This window comes from Meleagris gallopavo, chromosome 1 (genome assembly GCF_000146605.3).
Source record: "Meleagris gallopavo isolate NT-WF06-2002-E0010 breed Aviagen turkey brand Nicholas breeding stock chromosome 1, Turkey_5.1, whole genome shotgun sequence".
NCBI lineage: Eukaryota > Metazoa > Chordata > Aves > Galliformes > Phasianidae > Meleagris > Meleagris gallopavo.
The window spans coordinates 17,827,224-17,845,176 of NC_015011.2; positions in this window are offsets into that span (position 1 = coordinate 17,827,224).

The window sequence follows — 17,953 nt, forward strand, 5'->3', positions numbered from 1 at the left end:
ATTATATCTAAAAGTTAGAAATGAAAATGCTTTGTTACAAATTGTGAGAATCCTTCTTAATTTTTTGGCTCAAAGCTTACTTCCTGAGGTATTTCTTGTGATAAAACTCCGACTGATTTGTTGAGGAGGCAAGTGATGGGTGCTACCGTGTGACAATCCACATCACTTTGTGGACATTTGAAAGCACCTTCCTCCAGAGCTGTTTGCCTCAGGAAGAGAGTGCTCAGGAGTGTTTACTGGCAAAAGATCTGGCCTGTGACTAAATAGCTCCAGCTTGGTATGGGAAAACTGGGGAATGATACCATCATGTCCTGTGAAAAAACAGGATGCAGGTGGGCATCCTTGCTCCCTCTTATCTGCTGGCAAGGCCCAGAAAATGGGAACAAAGGAGTTTCTGCTGAGATCCCAAAGCCAGAAGAGCCACTCCAAGGAGAGTTGACTCGACAACTTTGAATTTGTAAATAAGTTGATACTACCATTGAGAAGTCGCCATCATCGCCATGGTCACTGTCATCATCAACAGAACAATGCCTGATGACCCACCACTACTGAAGATCAATGACTGAACTATGAACCACGCTGGATCCATGGTGGTGACTATCTCTTGCTTCTTATAAAGACTCCTTGCTTCTTCTTTCCTATCTTTTCTATCGCCCTCCTTCCCTTCTCCATTACCCTAATTCATAATAGTGTCCGTCCTCCCCTTCCCCATCTTCCTGATTAAGATCTGTAATAAACTGGTCAGACTAACACTTGAGCCATTGTTTCTTAATCTCATGCCGGGTATACAGATATCAAAGAACCTCCTATTCCTCCTATAAATTGGAGCGAGACACAAATGTATTATCCAGCAATTATACTCATCAGAAATTAATAGTTAACACAAGACAAATGGCTAAAAATGCATATTAGCTTCAATTTTGATATGAAGATTATGTATATTCAGAAATGTGAATATTAAGTAGGATGAAATAATAAGAATTCAAGCCTTCGTACCTCAGGGCATAAACTGATGAGTAATTAAGTGTGGTAGGAAAAGAATAACCTTCTAAACAAATTCATCTGTAATTGTCCAGTTATAGAATTTCTTGCTTCTGGTAGTCTGTGCTGATGAGGGTTGAACACTATAACTGAGTGATCCAGGAAGCTTATTCAGTATAATATTCTTAGGAATATTTTAGTTTACCTGATTTTTTTAATTTAAATTACCTTGTCAGTGAATATTTTTCACAGCCCTTTCACCTATAAAGAAAGCAGGTCAACCGGATTTTGAGAAGTTTAGGTTTGTCCAAATTTTTTTGCCTGTGTTGTCAATGCTGATGTTTCAACCAGTGGGACATTGTTATTACACAGTAGATTACGCCTGTCAGTTGTTACTGAAAGACTGAGGATCATATTGTTGTGCAAAGCATTTAAAATAGCAACTGTATGCTTTCTAATAAGCTGTGTCCTTTTTTGATTTGTTATACTTTTATTACTATGGATGTGTTGTACTGTTATTACTATGATGTGAATATACAGTGATGCTTCTTTTTTATGTAGTATATATTTAGATGTAAAAACCACATCTTTCAATGAAGCTTTCCTTGTCTTTTATGTTAGACAGTTAAATAAAAGTTCTTAGCTTACTTATATGTAACTGTGATAATTTTAAGTCTTTTATACTAATTTAAGAGTAGATAGTCCTAGGAAATTTAGAAGAGAAAGATTAATATTTCAGCTCTGGGCTTTCAATTCTAGTTTGCTACTTCCTGACAGTGGCCAACTGTTGGCCTGCATGGCTTAAGCTTTGGTTACACATGCACTTATTGACAAATGTTTTCTAACTACAGCGCTGCTTATCCTCCCAAATGCCAATTATGTCTGACAGAAGTAAAAAAGATACAGAACCTGAATTTCTTTCACAGACTTTTAGGACAGACGGCTCTACACTAGAGTCAAGAAATCATACCAAAATCCCAAGGTTTGTCTTGTTCTCTTTGTATCTTTTTCTTCTGTATGCCAGCTTTGTGTGCACAGATTTAGTTCCTGTGAAAGTTGCTATAATTATATCTCTGGAGACCGAAGTCCTTTTATGCAGTCACAAAGAAAACAAAGTGCAAGCAGGAGTCAGACACATTTTTCCCCTGGCATGCTTCAACCTTGACCTGATGATACACAATTCTAGAGGTGATAACATGCCATTCCCTGTTCTCCTCTGAGCTGATGCTGCTTGAATGAAATTTTTAGTGAAGATTCAAAGCAGCTTACCTTAGTAAATGACACATCTCTATAAGCATACAAAATAACTAGAAATAGTTAAAGGTTCTTAAAAAAAAAAAAAAAAAAAAAAATAATAAAGACTTACTCTGCTTCCATCCAGAAAGAACTTGCAGAGAGGTCAATGCACAAAGCAGCCAAAACAAATTTCCTTTATATAAATATATATTTTAAATACTATTTAATCTAAAACATTTACAGAGCTCTCAACATAGTGGACCTTTCTGCCATTGGAATCCTTGGATAAAGTCATATAACACAAATAGAGATTTTTCCTTAGCACTCACCCAGCCTCAGCAGGAAAATAACTGAGACCCTCAAAGTCTCTTCCAGATACATCTACTAAAGCAATTCTGCAAATAGGAAGCTGTGGTTATTAGCATATTATAGCCAGTTAGCTAGTTTCAGAAAAGGATCCCGGTAACATAAATGAATCTTCATTACCTCGGGTCTCATACCACACTAACGTGCTTACAAATCTACTTATTCCTTGAGGGAGCTCGTTTAAATAAAAAGAGGTATCTTTAAGTTGCTCTAGCATGTCTATCAGCCTCCCATTTTCCCTACTGAAACAATACTCGGGAGAATGATAAAACATCTGGAACCATAGGAATTTATGGAGGATTGTGACTAAACAAGAAGATTATTTTTCAGGATACCACTGAAATAAGAACTGCATGAGATGTATATAAGCACAACCCATTTTTGGAAGTTAATTTACAATGAGCACAAGTCCAAGAAAGTAATGTTGTTCTAGCGTGTATACAATAGTGATTTAAGTCTCCTCCTGTCCTTCATTTTTCCTCATTCCATCCTGTCTTTCCATCATAGTGACACAATGTCTACTTCAAAAGTGGCTTTGTTGCTCTTTTTTGACTATCTGACTCTCTGCACCAAAATTGGAATAAAAAGGACCAGCATACTTCACTTATGGAAAGTAAATTGTGTTAATATATGATTATATTGCATTCAAGTCTGAAACTATATTATGAAACATGTCTAAGTAATGAATTTTAGACTTACACAATGCTTTCATCACTGAATTTCCTGAGGATAACATTTGGATACCCATGAGGATATTGAACCTGGAAAGAACCTCCCAGGTCAGCTAATACTGTTTCTTATCATGTCACAAAAGCCTGTGCAAAAATATAGCAAAATTCTTCTTAAAACCAATTGTTTCTTACCCTTTCTACTTATATTTATAGTGCAAACTAAAACATTCAACTACTTCTACCAAGTATATATATATATTCTTTATTCATATCTGCTTATTGTCTGTTTTCATGCAATCATGGCCCTCTTATTTTTTCACTCTCCTCTTATTCTCCAGGTATATTGACTTTAAAATTGTTATGGTAAAAGAAGTGATGACATTTTAATTCAGCCTTCACTGAAGATCCAGCAGATCAAGTTCTTTCAGTGTGTTCTAGCAAAAGACATGTTCCCTGTTGCATCAGGAAAGCTAGATTGCTTTTATCTTTTAATTAATCTTTTCTTCAACTTAGCTAATCGGATTTAAGCACAGCAATGTGATAAGGTTTCTCTAGCTCCTCATGTATTCATTCTTTCCTATATATAGTAGAAATACTTAGAAATTATTCCTTGGGATATTTGAATTATCTCGGAGACTGGATTTGTAAGTTTTTTAATAATGGCATCAATCTGCTGCACTTATTTTCATATTCTGAATGTCTAAAATAATCTTATATAAAAAAGTGACTTATACAAAAAAATATTATTATAACTGACATAATATCCTAATCTTATTTGTAATACTGTTCCCCATAAAGCCATCCACTATGACAGCTCAGTCAATTTTTCTTGCCTTTTTTGTTCTATTTATCCTCTTCAATGTTGCTAGTCATTCCCTCATGACAAAATTCCTATCATTTCACTGAGTTGCAGATAGATGAGATATGCCATACTGCTCTTATTTAATACATTATCTCACTCTATAAAGCTAACAAATTAGTTATCAAAGCTGGTTTACATTTCTCATTTTTCTTTATGCCACTAATCCTTTTTTTCAAGTATTTGTTGATGTCTCCATAATACTTCCATCTGAGATCATTCTAGTTGTTCAGAAAAGAATGGTAGCATATGCACTGGATAGAAACATGACATGGTGCAAAACTTGGCAAAAGTTTTCATTGTTTTTTCTTTTTTTATATTCTTTTGAGAACAATTTTGTAGTTAATCAGTAATACAGGAGGTTCTACTGAACTGCATCTTGGGGTGACTGCAAAAAGAAAATAAAGCAGGAAAATAAGAGTCTAACAGAAAAAGAGTAACTACATAAAAAAAATCACTGGACGGTCAATTGTGGGACAGTCTGTTGAAATGTGACCAAAGAGGATGTACACAAAGCAAAAGAAAGAATGAAGAAATGGAAAGGAGTAGGAAAAAGACATCAAAAAGTTGCATGGAATGGAATGGAATGGAATGGAACGGAATGGAATGGAACGGAATGGAATGGAACGGAATGGAATGGAATGGCTGGGTAGGTGGATAGGATCTGAAAAGATCATCAAGCCCAAACGTCTGACCACTTCAGGGCTAATCAAAAGTTTCAGGGCAAATTATTGAGGGTGTTATCCAAATGGTCCTTGAACACTGATAGCATTAAGGCATCATCTACCTCTTTGGAGAGACTGTTCCAGTGTTTGTCCTCACTGCAGAGAAATACCCAGTCTGATATAATGTCATTGGTGACAAGAGAGAAAAGACTGGTAACTTCCATTGCTTCCCATCCTCAGAAAGTTGTAGAGAACAATTGCGCCACCTCTGAGCCTTCTCTTTTTACAACCTAAGTATTCTCCACACAATATTCAAGGTGAGGCTGTTCCAGCTCTAAATATAGTTGGAGAATCACAGAATCAGATCATAGCTGAGGGTGGCAGGGATATCTGGCCTCATCTGAGCCAACACCTGTGCAAGCAGGAACACCCCAAGCAGGTTGCCTAGGACTATGTCCACGTGGCTTTAGAAGATCCCCAAGGAGAAGACTTCACAGCCTCTCTGGGCAACCTGTACCAATGCTCCATCACTTGCACAGGAAAGAACACCCTAATATTTAGATGGAACCATGTGATCCAGTTTGTTCCCATGATCTCTTGTCCAGTCACCAGGCACCATTGAAAAGAGACTGGCTCTGCCTTTTTTACATTTGCCCTTCAGATATTTATAGACATTTATCATTTATTAGTCCCCCTCTGAGTCTTCACTTCTCCAGGCAGAACAGTTCCAGCTCTCTCAGTCTCCCATCATAGGAGAAGCTTTAATTAGTGTTTTTTGATCAGCTGGCTATGCTGTGTTTAATGCGTGCCAAAATGCAGTGTGCTTTCTTGGCTGCTAGGGTGCATTGTGTAAAATGACAAGGAAAGATACCAGGAAAAGAAGTAGGAAATAAAAAGAGAAGTACAGAGGAAAAAAAAAAGAAGAAAAAAAAAAGACCCCAGAAGAAAAGACTGCTCATTGAAATGTAGGGCTTAATCAAGATAAATGAGCAAAAGTTTCATAACACAAATGAGAAAACTTGAGCAGCCCAGAGAAGTCAGTTACTCTCCTTGCTCTACCACTGTGTGCTAAATAAAATTAGCAAGGTATCCAAGGCTCTAGCAAATTAAGGTGAGTTGTTAGCCATTCAAAAAGATATTTCCCAAGAGATTCATGGCTGTGAACACAGCGAGGGACTTGTTCAATACTCCTAAAATGTAATGAATTCAGTGAACACTCAGCAGCTCACTGAACTAGGCTTTACACAAAAAGCAATGTGAAGTACTGTACATTTTTATAACAGTTTCTTAATCATCAGTGGAGATGAAAGATTCCCTGAATACTCATCACCAGCTTGTTTTGAAAATTTCTGTCAGCCAAAACTGTAACATACATATTCCACTCTGACTGAGTGGAGGGAAGGAGACCTCATACTACTCTTCAGTGGTGAAATATTCACTTTCTCATATAGGTGATTGGCCCTTCTAGAGGACGGTAGGGACACAAAGGAGACTAGAGTAAATTTAATCAAACACCTACTACTGTTGTAGTTTATTCTATTTAGGGCTCCGATTTGATACAGTCACATGCTCTCATTCTGAGAGAAGTTTTAAAAAAATGAGCTTCAAAGACTATCACTGACTTTGTTAGGATTTGAATGTGCATAGTACATTAGAATTGTGTATTGAAAGAATAAATTCATTAGAAAATTTTTTTTAGGGGGTGGTGTAGGTAGAGCGGGAGGTACAGAACAAGTTAAGACTAATTCAGTGACAGGTTCCATGTTTCCAAAATGTGCAAGCTACTGTGAAATACAGACTTTAAAACTTCAAGAGAAAGATAGCATCAGCAATTGCACATAGCTTTGATATTTTCCAGTATAATCATGCATGATATGACAAAAATTGCTAGCCAGAAGTATGTGTGTGTGTGTGTGTGTGTGTGTATATAGCCTTTACAATAAATAACAGAAACACTATTGGAAAAGAAGAAGAAAATCCTATATTTATATATTGTAGCTGAGATAACAGCTGGAAACTTATTTCCCATTTTAAGGCATATGAGGAAGAGACTTAATACAATATAAAAGTAATCTTATACTTTAAGACAAAGGGTGGAAAAATCACCCATGTTTATTACAGCCAACACTTCAGTTAAATTTCAATTTTACTTTGAGATAGGACAATTCATTACAGAGTAAACCAAAAGAAACACTTTGATTATGACAGTTCATAGAAAGTATTTTCTGTGAAAGTATTTTGTTTATTTTCAGCTTGCTGTAATTCATACATTGTGAAATATTGCTCTCTGTGTGATACAGGTCACATTCAAAGCTGACTACAATCAAAAGGAATTTGTATGTCTATATATGTCTATATCAGATTCCCATTGGCTTCAAAAATTGTGGTTTAGTCTCCAAATTGATTTGTGGTTGTTTTTTTTGTTGTTTTTTTTTTGGTTTGGTTTGGTTTGGGTTTGGGGTTTTTTTTTTGTAGGTCAGCATGTTTATTTGTGATGTCTACTTTTATTTCTTTTTTTTTTTTCTATTTTGGTGAAGGGGAGGAGTTTTTTGCTGTTAGTTAGCTAGCAGCTGACTACTGATTAAGTAGGGTATCACCTCCTTGAAAATTATCATCTGCTCTTTCTGCACTGTAAGCTTACCCTCTGATGTGGTACATATATAAAAAAAATACAGCATGGCTTACCAAGTGTTGGGTGTCTGAGCACGCCAACAGATCATAACTTCCTTGATCACATTCCCCTGTGAGTCCCCACCAGGCATCCTCGACTGGGTCCCCAGCCCTTGTCCATGCTGTATGCTAGGGAGCAGCACCCACAGGGTTGCTCTGCAAGGGATACGAGCAACGTGTTGAAGGGACGCAGTGTTAGAGCGATGGGAGCTATCTGCCTTTAGGGAGGAGGACACTGTGTAATTGCCAGCAAGTCAGCAGTCCCAGAGAAGAGTATGTGCAAGTGTATGTAGAGTCTGACAAGAGCTTTCTATAATCCTTTTTCTCTCTGAGATGAATAATAAAGTATTAATTCCTTCTATAATACTTATATTTTTTCACACCAGAGCAGTAATTTTTTCCTTCTTTAATTTTGTCACCTTGTATTGTTGCTTGTACTAAAGGCGAAAGGCAATTCCAACCAAATATATGAAATATATGATGGGAGTATTTCCACTTCTGTTGGAAATGTTATACTAATATTAGAAGGAGCTGATGCTGTGGGACATTTGCTGTTTTCTCATTACTATTGGTGGACAGAGCACATGAATGCAGTACAGTGCAACAGTTTTGTCACTTTTGTAATGGATTTAGATTATACTCTTTTTAAAACCCTGTTCTAATTGAATTAACAGAACGATTTATATAAGGCTCAAGACATAAACAATTGATGTTGGTTGTAAAATAAGTAGGTTGTTGCCCTCCCTCTGAAATGTTATGATTTCTGGTAATAAAACCACATTTTCTGAAATATATATATATATATTTCTACATCTAAGCTTGTTGCCAGGCTCATGTCATAAAAAGGGTAAGAAAAGTACTTTTAAAAATATAACTATGCTTTGTTACTTTATTAGCTGTTTTAATCATGCTCTCATTAACTTGTCCAGAATGTCCATTTTAATAAAGGAAGAATATAAAATGTCATTCCTGACAGCAATCTTGCTTATAAAATAATACTGATAACAATTCTAGTTAGAAATCCCATATTTCCATAATAGTTGTTCTCAGGTCTGGATCAATAAATCATACTGGTAGAACCAGAGAAGCCATTCTCATTATCAGATTTAAATTGGTTTATTAAGCATTTCCCTATGGTCTTCTGAAACCTTTACACTAATTTCTTAACTGACAGCAGTGTTGTCAAGTGGTCCTGTGATGAAATGAATTGTGAGTACTACATTTCAGATCCTCTCCCATTTCCTGATGCTTGCCAAGAAAGCCCAGGCTAATGTTCTGCAAAAAAAAAGTCACTACATCGTGCGAACTTGTTGCATCTAAATGCATCTGATAGACTGGTAAAGACTTTCTACTAAAGTCTTGCAATCCATACATATCCAAACTAATAACCTAAATATTTCCCGCGCCATTCTTTCTACAGAAACATGGAGTTATAAGAAACTTAAAGAGGACTGTTTTTTAAGCCAGAAAACTCTGTTTCTGAGAGTTTCAGTATTCAAGAGCCAATTCTATATATTGTTTATTGCCTAGATTGATTTAATGTTTGGTAACTCATGTAAATTTGTGTTGGCATACATGGCTCACAGCTCTTGAAAACAGAACTTCTCTCGTCAGTATGCATAAGGAACACATATTTGCAGAATTAATTTATGCCAAACTCTGCATTTCAGTATTTTTCTTAAATATATTGAAAGCATAGAAAAAGTCTTGGTATAGTTTCCAAGTTTGTGGCTAATATAATGAATTTGTGCAAATCAATAACTATTTTAATTAAATATCACTTAGGTAATTTCTGTCACATTTTCATTTGTATATCCATGACCTTAGCCTGCAATAGCCTTCAACTTAGTAATAGCCTTATTCTTTTAAATAATAAATAAGTCGCCCACCTTCATCTCATTTTTTCTGAAGTTCTAAGCTTTACTTCCACCTCTGTACACATGTGCTCATCTGAGCTGCATTTAATTTTACTGAAGCAAGAAACATTTAGAAATATTCAGGTTCTTCTGTGATATATTTGTTCAGTGTATCAAGATACTGACATCTTGGTTCAGAGGTAGAAGAGAAGCTTGCTGAAAAACTGTCTTTTATTCTATACTTATAGCTGTTTTTTTTCTTTCTTCTCCCTTTGGTCTAATTGTTTATGAGGTATATTTTCAAGGGGACAAGTTCCAGTCTGAACGAGGACAACTGCTGAAATTCTGGGGTTGCATCTACTACTGCTAGGCTCAGCTTGCAACATTTTATGATGTACTTCATGGCAACTGATGACAGCACATTTCCTTCTAATGTGACCTGGAAAGAACATAACACGGAATCACACTGTGGCAGAGAGAGAAACAGGGAATACTCAAAGGTATGGATTATTTCAGTAGAGGTCAAAGTTTTACTACTCCTAATTCAGAAGTAATATAATTAGCCAACCTTATTTCCAGACATCAGCTCAAACGAAAGACAGAGGACACACTATGTGGATATCTCAAAAGTCAGTAACAGGAAGACATGAGTATTACACACCGTCAGAGAGCGCATTTTCAAGAATAAGTTTTCTTTAGACATACTGATAGTTGTTTCTTTTTTACTCTGTGCATGAGACAGCTGATGAAATAATCCACCTTGTACAAAAATGATCCATTGTGTGGACATGGCCTCAGCATATCTAGAGTTTTCAGAACAGATGCCACTTTCTGGGGCTTCAGACAGCATTCACATAAAGCTGATAATGACTGTACGATCCAACAAGAAGTACTATTTCGCTCCATGATTTCTGCATCCGTGAGCACTGAGAATTGTCACTAGCCACAAACTTTTCCACAAACTTTCCACTCTTTCTCAGGCTTTTCAATCCTGCTCATTCTGAATAAGTAGATACTAAAATGCTTCAGGTTGACCTGTGCCAGTATATTGTCATAAAAGACAGATGGAATAAGTAGCCATGTCTTAATCTAATCACAGAGCTCAACTCCATGCATTGGAAAGCTGACTGTCTTTCTTACTGTAAGGCAGTCCATCTTCTATGTGGAACATGCCATGATGCATATTAGTAATTCCTTTGAAAAGGAAAAAAGGAAAGTAAATATAGCTGGTGTGAGTATGATTCTGGATTGACCCCCCCAGAGAGTGTTCACCTGGGAGGCATAGACTATGGATTGTGTTCACTTTTGATGGATTGAACCTGGACTAAAATTCCCTCTAGCCTATTACTCATTCAGTTCCCCAATACAACTGGATGAGAGAAAAAATGGGATGGAAAGACAGTAAGTCAACAAAATCAAAGAGACCGCTTCCAACCACTGTGACAAGCAAAGCAGATCCACCACAGTCTCTCCACTGCCAAAACCTGGGCACAGGTTCCCACAAAATTCACTTTGCATGAGACACTTAAACGTTCACATTCAAAACAGAGGTTTTGATTCAGTAAACTCTAAAAGACTGGGTAGCCGATTGCTGTCACCACTCAGCAATGGGAAGAATTTGAAAAATCTAAGGAAATACACATTTCAGAATCACTTTTTATCCAGTCTTCTAGTCTATTGCTGGAGAATTTTTCAGTGTGCTTTAAACAGGTACAGCCAGAGAGAATGATTGCAGGTAAGACTTAACCCTGTACCTAGTGTAGAACATGACAGACAGTGGCGTTTCAGTTCCATGTGGATGTACTGAATCCCAGAGGAAAAAGCCTCTCTCTAAGATGTTTGGTTGGAAGTGACTGAAGGGCTTGGAGGATTGTTTATTTTATCATCCAGCATAAGAATGCTCAATGCAATTCACAAGAAATAATAACCTCTACTCCAAATGTGCTTATTGAAAAAAAATAGAAAATAAAAAAAATAGAGACATGAAGAATATTCAGAGAAAATATTTTTTATAATTAGAATTATTTTTATCAGCTTTCCTAGAGGTAACATAGAATTTCTTGATAAGAAGAAACAGGAATTAAAACTTGTGTTCATAGTCTACATTGTATAATTCCAAAAGCAAATATTTAGCTTTTCATTTTGGTGTAAAAGCTTGTGTGGGACTGAACTGATTTTCTTCTGGTAGTGTCTGGTATGATTCTGCATTTTGTCTTTAGGAGAAAAACAACATTGACAATACATTAATGTTTTAGTATATTGTACTGTGGACCTTCAGGTTTTTCAGCTGCTTTACCATGGACCTTCAGCTGCTTATACTGTTGTGCCAGCAAGGCTCTGGGATGGCACAAGGAGCTGGGAGGGGCAGGGCCAGGGCAGCTCTCCTGAAGTGGCCAAAGAGATATTCCATACCATATGATGTCACATGAAATAATTATAAAACTTACAGTAGTTGGCTGAGGGAGAACCACTGCCAGAGACTGGCTTGGCACTGACTGGCAAGTGGTGAGCAACTGCTTTGTGCATCACTTGGAAATACGTGTAATTATCATTACCATTATTTCTCTCTTCCTCTGTCTTAGAAAATAGTTTTTATCTCAACCTTCAAGTTCTACATTTTTTTCTGATTCTATGCTCTGTCCTACTGGGAGTGGAGGCAGTGAACAAAAAGCTTTGTGGAGTTTAAGCGCTTGATGGGTTAAAGCACAACACCTTGGTGGAGGGCACTGGAGATCTATATTTTTGCTCTGTAAAAGACAGAGGAAACAGAATACAAACATTTAAATTTTCAGCAGTGTGAAAATAAGGTAAAGCCTGCAAAAAGGAGGTAAAGGAAGAGAATAAATTTATAATTGAGGTGATATGTGTTTTTCTTACTCTGACGGGCAAAGAAATACTGTAAATACTATATCAGGTTATAATACAGCATAAAAACTGTTCCTCAGCAGAAGGAAGCGATTCAATTCATAATCGTCAGGGATGTAGTCAAGCTTACTGGATGGCATTCAGGTACAGTGTAAATGGCTATTAAAATATGGGTCTCATTCAAATTGCTATGACAGGGCAGAGAGATAGAACATTGCAAGGTTAGGTCATGACAATTTTCATGGTAGACTTAGCTCCAGCCAGCCAATCAATCATCCAATGAATTTAAGATTTTAACTAAACTAAGCTTGAAATAGAGGTCCACAGTTATATCAAAGATAAAAGCATGAAGAAACGTGGAACCAGATTTAGAAACAAACAATTCAAAAAAAAAAGAAAAGTATCACCTATTTTGAGTCCATAAACTCACCATCACACTGCAGTAGGAGCAGCCTTGGAAAAGTCTGGTTCGAGTAAATTTTCACAGCATGAATATCATATGGCAAACTCTTACTAAATGAATATTTTCTTTATATAATGTTTCTTGTATTATATGTTATACTATATGGGATCAGAAATAATTTGTATACAAACTTTCCTGCATTAGATACATGTGAATTTACCAAAATTACCAACAGAATTTCTAAAAAGTAACATAAATAATGAGAGAAAATGTTACTGTATACGATCTGGGTATTTTAGTTTATTTTTAAAACGTGTTGCTGTGAGTGTCATGTAAAGTTAATAATTCAAAATATCTTTTATGTAAGCCTTACTAATATCATTTCTACTTCTTGGTCATCTTAGTGTGTCAAAAACATGAAATAAGATTCTAAGATATTTTCTTTTACATGTATGTCATCTGTATTTTTTGTTATTTTATTGTTGCTGTTTAGTTTTGTTTCTTTTTTTTTGTTAGCATTACTAGAGGCTGTTTCATACACACACAAAAAACAAGCAAACAAAAAATTCTACTCAAAGTACTTGGAGCATTGCATCCAGAAGTATTGCCATCAGGAGTAGTGCATTCAGGACTTGGGCACAAGAAAGCACAAGAAAGACTTGGAGCTGTTGGAATCCAGAGGGGGGCCATGAGGACGATAGAGTGCTGAAGCACCTCCCCTATAAAGAAAGGCTGAGGGAGCTGAACTTGTTTAGCCTGAAGAATAGAGAACGTGGGGAGAACTCATAGCTTTTGAGTACTTGAGGGGAGCTTATAAGCAGGAGGGAGACCAGTTTTTCACACATTCTGATCTTGATAAGACAAGGGAGAATGTTTTTAATCTAAAACAGGAGAGATTTACACTAGATGTTAGGGAGAAATTTTTCAATGAGAAGAGGCTTGGGCACTGGAACAGGTTGTCCAGAGAAGCTGTGAATGCCCCATCCCTGGAGGCGTTCAAGGTCAGGTTGGATGGGGCCCTGGGCAGCCTGAGCTGATGAGTGGCAGCCCTGTCCACAGCAGGAGGGTTGGAACTGGATGAGCTTTAAGATCCCTTTCAATCAAAGCCATTTTGTGATGCTACGATTCATCTCATCTCGTTGGATTCCAAAACTAAGATGGAGCATCAAAAAAGAAGACAAAGGGATTTCTCAGATAATCAGAAATGTTGCAAAACTGCATATCTAAATGAAATTACAGAGTCAGAATGTATATATTGACAAGATAGAATTACACATTTTACTTTTCCAGCATGTTTTCTAAGTGAAAAAATTCAACAATCAGTAGATAACCAAAAAAATATATGATGTTTTCTGAGATAAATAAATAAAGCTTGACTGTTATGAGAGGAAATCTTTGTTGGCTATTTTTTTTTCCCCAGTTCCAAAGAACTCCAGTACAGGAATCAAGAACCAATAAATTCTATCTAGAGAAATTTAGAAAATTCAAGAGGCATAAAATGCTTCTAAATGTGTTAAAACATTGAACACTACTAAGTCCCAGTGAATTTGGTTCCAGATGACTCTCCCAATGTTAAAAATTAATGCTATGTAGTGCAGCTGATCAACTTCTTTGCTTTTCCATGAAGAGTGTGTGAATTGAGATGATCATGAAGACATTTAAAATTCTATGTATAATATTCAATTACAGGGTTCTCAGTAGGAATAGAACTATGGCATGTGCATAGTAAAAGTTTAACTGAAGTGCAGAAGAGAAGATAAAATCTCAATAAAAGATTGCAATATATTACGATATATTTCTTTAAGACCAGACAAATGGAAGTAATAGTGGTGAAAAATATTTTATTTTAGTCAACATTTTTGGACATATAAATATCTTGGAAATGATTACATTAAAATTCATCTTTATGTATCAAATTCAAAATTTTCACAAAATGTCTGTTGCAAAGATTTTATTCTTCACTAAAAAAATGAAAAGAACTAATTGAAAGTAACAATTTTTTTTTCAAGTTTGCAAATATTAATATTTCACAAATTAAGTCTTTTGTTCTATTAATTGTTTTATATATATGTATACGTAGTTTTCCTCTCTGTTACTGCTCACATGGATTTCAAAATGAAAGGCTGAGAATTTCTGCCACAGAAAGCTCCAGAAAATGTTTATTGATTGTAAATTTATCATTTTTCTCATGATTATACTGATTCCATAGACCCTGAAATAGAAGGAAGTGTCTTTTAAGAATTGGAAGAATGGAAATAATTGTTTTTAAAGATTGAGAAGTGTGTCTTTGACTAATGTCAAGATAATAATGTTGTGTTTCTTTCCCTGCTATCTATTATACATATAATTATACATAAATACGTTTCCACTTTTCTTAACAAAATGATTCTAAAATCATTTAATCTAAAATCCAATTATTTCTAGGATATTTTTAAATACCAATTATTTCTAGGATTTCTTTCTTAATTATATAGTATTACTCATGTCATGCATTTAGTTACCTAAGCTGGAAAATTCAAACTTCCCAAGTCTTTATTATATGAATAATATGAATGGTCTCTTCATCAACATCTTTATATTACCTTTTATCCCAAATAAAATCCAGCAGGTTTTCATAGAGTCAATGGGGTATAGACTGGAAATCTCGAAATAAACTCTAGTTTGTTCTAGTAAGTTTCAAGATTAAACAATCACTTTTAAGATGTAACACTTAAATAGAAAAGATATTCTAATCGGTAACACAGTCTGCTGTGAAAAAAAAACATATCTGGAAAAGACAAAAACGTCCTGACCGTCATGTTTGTAGTTGTAAATATGATGAATAATCTTCCTCAACAGATTATTAAACATCTTCTATGCACTATTATTAATGAGATTAGACCTAGGTCTAGCTTGATATGAAAGCAGAGCTTCACAGATTGCCAAAACTGAGCAGAAAATTTAATCTCTACCTATTTGTTGTATAAAATGAATATAGTAGTCTGAAGAAAGACACACTTTATCTATTAGACAATTGCACAGAAGATGGGTCTCTTGATTTCCAGGGAGGAAAGGATTGCTAATGAAATGAGAATAATTTAAAGCCAATTAGGGAGGAATACATATACTTTGATAAACTCAATATATTCTTTCTGATGAATTCTATTAGAGCCTAGAAGCATATTGTTGATGTTTATTCTATAATTCATACTGGAAGATAAATTTTAAAGTTCTACAATTTCAATTTGATTCGAAAGATATTCAAAAAAGAAGATAATCATTAGAAGGAAATACGTAAATGAAAATCAATATAGTTAAAGACAAAATAAAATACTAATATATCACCCATACATTTTTGTCCTGAATACTACATGAAAGTTAAAGCTTTTTTGTCCGTGTGTGTTGGAGAAAAGAGTCTTTGAATTGCATCACTTAAGCTTCACGTTCTTAAAGTTACCTTTCTAGAAGCATTGTTTGATGACCAAGAGTGAACGAAGAGTTTCAAGCAGAATAAAATCTTTACGTCTGAAAATAGTACTAGGGTACATTAAGCAAATCTATCATACTATTTTAGATTTTCCAGCCGTTCTGTTTGTCCTCTGCTTGAAGAGATCTAATGAGATCAATGGGAACAAAGCAGGAACCAAGGCTGCTCATCAGAGAGACTGATGAGTAGTCAAGTATCAAACAGACTCGGGTAATGAGTGTCAATTTTTTTTGTCAGTGCACATGCTTACAAAAAATGTGCTGCAGTAAAAGGTTGTATTTGTGCCTGGAAATAAGCATAAATATATGAATATTTAGTAACTGCCACTAAAAAGCCATTTTTATGGGAAATGATATTGTTTTGAATGACAGCTTCTCTTAAGTGAGAGTTGGCCATGCCTGCAATAGCATGTCTTTATTTTTCACATGGTTTACACATATGCCTTTCAAACAGGAATCGCAGTAGAAATGCAGTGGTTATAGTTACCCCTATTTGTCTAAATCAATCACACCAGTAATTCGGGAGAAAGAAATAACTATTTTTGAGGTGTGGTCCCAAACATTAGATAGATTGAGTAATAAACATATTCTCTTAACTAATCCATTTCCAAGAACTACGTTTTGTTTCATTTTTTCTGAGGGGAATAAATATCACAATTCACATACTTTAGAAAACATAAACATTTCATTCTATATACTTCATAATTCAGGATTAGAATGCTACTAGAATTAAGTATATTTCTGGAAGCAACAACAGCCGTGTATGAGTGAAAGTAAATTGAGCTGGGCAGGGGCACTGGACTGCTTGAGGGTAGGAAGGCTCTGCAGAGGGATCTGGATAAGCTGGATTGATCGGCTGCATCCATTCGTATGGCATTCAACAATACTAAATGCCATGTACTACACTTGTGTCATGACCACCCCATGCAGCAGTAGAAGAAGCAGAATATAGTACAGCTCAGGAAGGGGGATTGGAAAGTTGACCATCAGAAAAGGATCTGCAGGTGCTTGTCAACAGCTGGCTGAACACAAGCAAGATAGCCAAAAAGGCCAATGGCGTCCCAATCTGTCTCAGAAATAGTGTGGCCAGTAGAACTAGGAAGTGACTGTTCTTTAATGGAACATCTTGGTTTACATTGCACCTCAAGTAGGGTGTTGATCTCCTTTCTCAGGTGAGAAGTGATAGGATGCAATGAAATTGTCAGAAATTGTGCCAGAAAGGGTTTAGATTGGACATGAGGAAAAAATTTTTCACAGAGTGGTCAATCATTGGAATGGGCTGCCCAAGGAAGTGGGTTTTCCTTGAACAGCCCAATCCCTAATAGTATTTAAGAATTCCATGGACATGGCACTAAGGGATGTGGCTTGGCAATGGACTTGTAGTGTTAGGTTGATGGTTGAACATGATGATCTTTAAGGTCTCTTCCAACATAGATGATCCTATGACTCCATGATTCTATATATTAAAAACCTTCTGTTGAAGTAAAAGATATATTCTGTAAATTGCAATACATTATGGACTGTAATTTTATCCATCCCCATTATCTCAGATACATGGCCGATTCAAATGTTATTATTTGAAAGGATTTGCTTCCCAGTGCATACAGCCCTATTGAGATTAGCTAAGTCCTTCCTTAGCAAGACAGAAGAATGGAGAAAATCATGTAGATCTATGAATGAAGTAAGCCCTCCAAGTCCTGCTTGCTCTCCTGATACAGTGCTTGCAGGTCCTGGGATATATTTCTCTGCATGCTGCAACAAATGTTCATCAGAGTATTTTTGGAAGACAGACTTCCTGTACAAGGAATTCTTCAAGTTCTTCAACTTCAAGTACAAGGATTCTTCTTCATCTATTAGTAATAATAGTTACATTCCAGAATATTTATGTTGACTATGAATCACTATTTTCTCATTGG